Here is a 6,049-nt window from a genome sequence, read left to right as displayed (position 1 = left end):
ATAGTAGATCATTAGTTTTGATGTAGTGTTCCATGATTCATTGTTTGCATATAACACCCAGTGCTCCTTTTTTTTTTTTTTTTAAAGATTTTATTTATTTATTTGACAGAGAGAGACACAGCAAGAGAGGGAACACAAGCAGGGGGAGTGGGAGAGGGAGAAGCAGGCTTTCCGTCAAGCAGGGAGCCTGATATGGGGCTTGATCCTAGGACCCTGGGATCATGACCTGAGCCAAAGGCAGGTGCTTAACGACTGAGCCACCCAGGCACTCCAATATGTGTCTTCCTTAATACCCATCATGGGGTTAACCCCTCCCCGCCTCCCCTCTGAAACCCTCAGTTTGTTTCCTGGGGTCCATAGTCTCTCACGGTTCATCTCCCTCTCTGATTCCTCCCCCTTCATTTTTCTCTTCCTTCTCTTAAGTCCTCCATGCTATTCCTTAGGTACCACATATAAGTGAAACCATATGATAATTGTCTTTCTCTGCTTGACTTATTTCACTCAGCATAATCTCCTCCAGTTCCATCCATGCTGATGCAAAAGTTGGGTATTCATCTTTTCTGATGCTGAGTAACATTCCATTGTATATATGAACTGCATCTTCTTTATCCATTCATCTGTTGAAGGGCATCTCATCTCCTTCCATAGTCTGGCTATTGTGGATATTAATGCTAGGAACACTGGGGTGCATGTGGCTCTTCTTTTCACTATATCTGTACCTTTGGAGTACAGTAGTGCAATTCCTGGGTTATAAGGCAGCTCTATTTTTAACTTTTTGAGGAACCTCCACACTGTTTTCCAAAGTGGCTGTACCAACTTGCATTCCCACCAATGGTGTAAGAAGGTTCCCCTTTCTCCACATTCTCTCTAGCATTTGTTGTTTCTTGCCTTGTCAATTTTTGCCATTCTAACTGGTGTAAGGTGGTATCTCAATATGGTTTTGATTTGAATTTCCCTGATGGCTAATGATATTAAACATTTTTTCATATGTCTGTTAGACGTTAGTGTGTCTTCTTGGAGAAGTGTGACAGTCTCTTCAATAAATGGTGCTGGGAAAATTGGACAGCTATATATAGAAGAATGAAACTTGACCACTCTCTCACACCATACACAAAGATAAACTCTAAAAGGATAAAAGACCTCAAGTGAGACAGGAATCCATCAAAATCCTAGATGAGAACATAGGCAGTAACCTTTTTGACATCGGCCACAGCAACTTCTTTCAAGACATGTCTCCAAAGGCAAGGGAAACAAAAGCGAAATGAACTTTTGGGACTTCATTAAGATAAAGAGCTTCTGCACAGCAAGGGTAACAGTCAACAGCACAAAGCGGCAAGCCACGGAATTTGCAAATGACACTTCAGATAAAGCACTGCTATCCAAGATCTATAAAGAACTTCTCAAATTCAACACCCAAAAAACAAATAATCAAGTCCAGTTTTGTTTTTATTTTTCAAGATTGCTTTGGCTATTTGAGGTCTTTTGTGGTTCCCTAACAAATAAAGGATTGTTTGTTCTAGTTTAAAATGATGGTGATATTTGATAAGGATTGCATTATATCTATAGATTGGTTTGGGTAATACAGACACTTTTTAAAAATTTATTTATTTTCAGCATAACAGTATTTATTGTTTTTGTACCACACCCAGAGCTCCATGCAATCCGTGCCCTCTATAACACCCACCACCTGGTACCGCGACCTCCCACCCCCTGCCCCTTCAAACCCCCAGACCTTTTTTCAGAGTCCATAGTCTCTCATGGTTCACGTCCCCTTCCAATTTCCCCCAACTCCCTAATAATACTTCTTCTTCCAATCCGTGAGCATGGAATGCCTTTTTATTTCTTTGCCTTGACTTGAACTTTTTTCATCAGTGTTTTATAGTTTTCATAGTATCACAGTAGAGGTCTTTCACCTACTTGGTTAAGCTTATTCTTAGGTATTTAATTGCTTTTGGTGCAATTGTAAATGGGATTGGGATTGCATTTGTAATTTTACTTCATGCTGCTACATTATTTGTGTATAGAAATGTGAAGATTTATGGGGCACCTGGGTGACTCGGTCGTTAGGCATCTGCCTTCAGCTCAGGTCATGATCCTGGGGTCCTGGGATCGAGCCCCACATTGGGCTCCCTGCTCATCGAGAGGCCTGCTTCTCCCTTTCCCACTCCCCCTGCTTGTGCTCCCTCTCTGGCTGTCTCTCTGTGTCACATAAATGAATAAAATCTTAAAAAAAAAAAAAAGAAATGTGACAGATTTCTGTACATTGATTTTGTACCCTGTAACCTTACTGAATTCATTTATCATTTCTAGTAGCTTTTAGGTAGAGTCTTCCAGATTTTCTATACGATAAATAGTGAGAGTTTTACTTCTTCCTTGCCTATTTAGATGCCTTTTATTCTTTTTCTTGTCTGACTGCCATGGCTAGAACTTCTATGTTGAATAAAAGTGGTGTGAGGGGACATCCCTGTCTTGTTGTTGATCTTAGGAGGATCGCTCTCAGTTACTCCCCATTGAGTATGGTGTTGGCTGTGCATTTTTCATATATAGCCTTTCGTGTATTGAGGCTTGTTCTCTCTAAACCTACTTTCTTGAGGTTTTTTTTTTTTTTTTTTGATGATGAATGGATGTTGTTCTTTGTCAAATGCTTTTTCTGCATCTATTGAAATGAGCATATGGTTTTTATGCTTTCTCTTATTGATGTGATATATCACTTTGATTGTTTGGTAAATATCGGACCACACTTACAACCCAGGAAAGTGATCATGGTGTATGATTTTTTTAATGTATTGTTGGATTCAGTTTGCTTATATTTTGTTGAGGGTCTTTGCATCAATATTCATGAGAGATATTGGCCGTAGTTCTCTTTTCTAATGGCATCTTTATCTGGTTTTGGTATTAGAGTAATGTTGGTTTCCTAGAATAAATTTGGAAGTTTTCCTTCCTCTTCTGTTTCTTGCAATAGTTTGAGAATAGGTATTGACTCTTTAAATGTTTGTTAGAATTCATCTGTGAAGACATGTGGTCCTGGACTTTTGTTTGCTGGGAGGTTTTTTTTTTAAGATTTTATTTATTTATTTGACAGAGATTACAAGTAGACAGAGAGGCAGGCAGAGAGAGGAAGGGAAGCAGGCTCCCCGGCGAGCAGAGAGCCGGATGTGGGGCTCAATCCCAGGACCCTCGGATCATGACCTGAGCCGAAGGCAAAGGCTTTAACCCACTGAGCCACCCAGGCACCCCTGTTGGGAGTTTTTTGATTACTGATTCAATTTCATTGCTGGCAGTTTGTTCAAATTTTCTATTTCTTTCTGATTCAATTTTGGGGAGGTTATGTGTTTCTTAAAATTTATCTGGTTCTTCTAGGTTGTCCAATTTGTTGGCATGTAGATTTTCATAATATTCTGTTACAACTGTTTGTATTTCTGTGGCGTCATTTGTATTTCTCCTCTTTCATTTCTGATTTTGCTTATTTAAATCCTCTCCTTTTTGGGTGAGTCTGGCTAGAGGCTTATTAGTTTTGTTAATCTTTTGAAAGAAGCTTCTGGTTTTGTGGATCTATTGCTTTTTTATCTCTTATTTAAAAAATTTTTTTTAAAGTTTTTATTTAAAATCTAATTAGTTGGGGCACCTGGGTGGCTGAGTCAATTAAGCATCTGCCTTTGGCTTGAGTCATGATCCCCGAATCCTGGGATCAAGCCCCACATCAGGCTCCCTGCTCAGCGGGGACCCTCTTCTCCCTCTTCCACTCGCCCTGCTTGTGCTCTCTCTGTCTCCCTCAAATCAATACATAAAATCTTAAAAAAAAAATTCTAGTTAGTTAACATACCCTGGAGTATTAGTTCCAGGTGTACCATTTAGTGATTCAGCTTACTCATCACAAGTGTACTCCCCATCCCTACCACCTATTTAACCCACCCTCCCTCCCACCTCATGTCTGATAACCCCGTTTGTTCTCTCTACTTGAGACTTTATGTCTCGGTTTGCCCCTTTCTCTTTTTTTTCCTTTGCTCATTTGTTTTGTTTCTTGACTTTCACCTAGGAGTGATATCACATGGTATTTTTTCTTTCTTTGACTCTTTTTTTTTTTTTTTTCTCATGAAACTTTTGTTTTAATGGGTCTCAAAATTCTGTGACAGATTTTTGGTCAAGTTGTTTCCATTAAAAAGTACTGATTTTAAAAACTAATAACTTAAAACTGCCACACACACACACAAATGGTCCACCAAACATTCTCCTTTCCTTCTGAAGGTTTTATGATGCATTGTGATCATTAACCAGTCTTTTACTATTAAACTTAAATGGCCAATTGACACAAACAGTTCTGAGACCGTTCTTCCACCACTGATTAAGACTGGGGTGGCAGGTATTGGGGATAATATTCATTTAGCCTTCTGAGCTTTCTGGGCAGACTTGGTGACCCTGCCAGCTCCAGCTGCCTTCTTGTCCACTGCTTTGATGACACCCACAGCAAACGTCTGTCTCATGTCACGAACAGCGAAACAGCCCAGAGGAGGATAGTCAGAGAAGCTCTCAACACACATAGGCTTGCCAGGAACCATATCAACAATGGCAGCATCACCAGATTTCAAGAACTTGGGACCATCTTCCAGCTTTTTTCCAGAATGACGATCTATCTTCTTCAGTTCAGCAAACTTGCAAGCAATGTGAGCTGTGTGACAATCCAGCACAGGTGCATATCCAGCACTAATTTGGCCTGGATGGTTCAGAATAATCATCTGAGCTGTGAAGCCAGCTGCTTCCATTGGTGGGTCATTTTTGCTGTCCCCAGCCACACTGCCACGACGAACATCTTTGACAGATACGTTCTTGAGGAAGAGCCTCACTCAAAGCTTCATGGTGCATTTCAACAGACTTGACTTCAGTTGTAACATTGACTGGAGCAAAAGTGACCACCATGCCAGGCTTAAGAACACCAGTCTCCACTCGGCCCACAGGGACAGTACCAATACCATCAATTTTGTAGACGTCCTGGAGAGGCAGACGCAAGGGCTTGTCAGTTGGACGAGTTAGTGGCAGAATGCAACCCGGAGCTTCAAGCAGTGTGGTTCCACTGGCATTCCCATCTTTACGGGTGACTTTCCATCCTTTGAACCAAGGCATATTAGCACTTGGCTCCAGCATGTTGTCACCATTCCAACCAGAAATTGGCACAAATGCTACTGTGTTGGGGTTGTAGCCAATTTTCTTAATGTAGGTGCTGACTTCCTTAACGATTTCCTCGTATCTCTTCTGGCTGTAGGGTGGCTCAGTGGAATCCATTTTGTTAACACCAACAATTAGTTGTTTTACACCCAGTGTGTAAGCCAGAAGGCATGCTTACGGGTCTGCCCGTTCTTGGAGATACCTGCTTCAAATTCACCAACACCAGCAGCAACAATCAGGACAGCACAGTCAGCCTGGGATGTGCCTGTAATCATGTTTTTGATAAAGTCTCTGTGTCTTGGAGCATCAATGATGGTCACATAATACTTGCTGGTCTCGAATTTCCAGAGGGAGATATCAATGGTGATACCACATTCACATTCAGCTTTCAGTTTACCCAAGACCCAGGAGCCTTTTCCCATCTCAGCAGCCTCCTTCTCGAATTTTTCGATAGTTCTTTTGTCGATCCCACCACATTTGTAGATCAGATGACCAGTAGTGGTAGACTTGCCTGAATTTACGTGTCCGATGACAACAATGTTGATATGAGTCTTTTCCTTCCCCATTCTGGTTTAGGTTGAGTGGTGGTTTTCGCGACACCTGTGTTCTGGCGGCAAACCCGTTGCAAAAAAAAAAAGCCTTTCTTTGACTCTTTAGCTCCATTCATGTCCTTGCAAATGTCAAGCTTTCATTTATTTTTTTTTAACATTTCTTTTATTTCTTCTCTAATTTTTCTTTCCTTTTGCTGGTTTGGGGTTTGTTTGCTCTTCTTTTTCTAGCTCCTTTTGCTATATGGTTAGATTGTTTACCTGAGATTTTTCTCGCTTCTTGAGGTAGGACTGTATTGCTACAACTATCCCTCTTAGGACCACTTTTGCTGCATCCCAAA

At 40.9% G+C, this 6,049-nt stretch overlaps 1 pseudogene; it reads right to left on the bottom strand.

The window, feature by feature from the left end:
- Window positions 1-4,263: 4,263 nt before the first annotated feature.
- On the bottom strand, window positions 4,264-5,741 carry LOC101672682 (annotated as a pseudogene).
- Between the last annotated feature and the right edge of the window lie 308 nt (window positions 5,742-6,049).

Source organism: Mustela putorius, unplaced genomic scaffold (genome assembly GCF_011764305.1).
Source record: "Mustela putorius furo isolate JIRA1106 unplaced genomic scaffold, ASM1176430v1.1 tig00003962_pilon_pilon_pilon, whole genome shotgun sequence".
NCBI classification, from domain to species: domain Eukaryota; kingdom Metazoa; phylum Chordata; class Mammalia; order Carnivora; family Mustelidae; genus Mustela; species Mustela putorius.
Note: the sequence above shows the minus strand (reverse complement) of the source record. Positions and strands in the feature narration are given on the sequence as shown.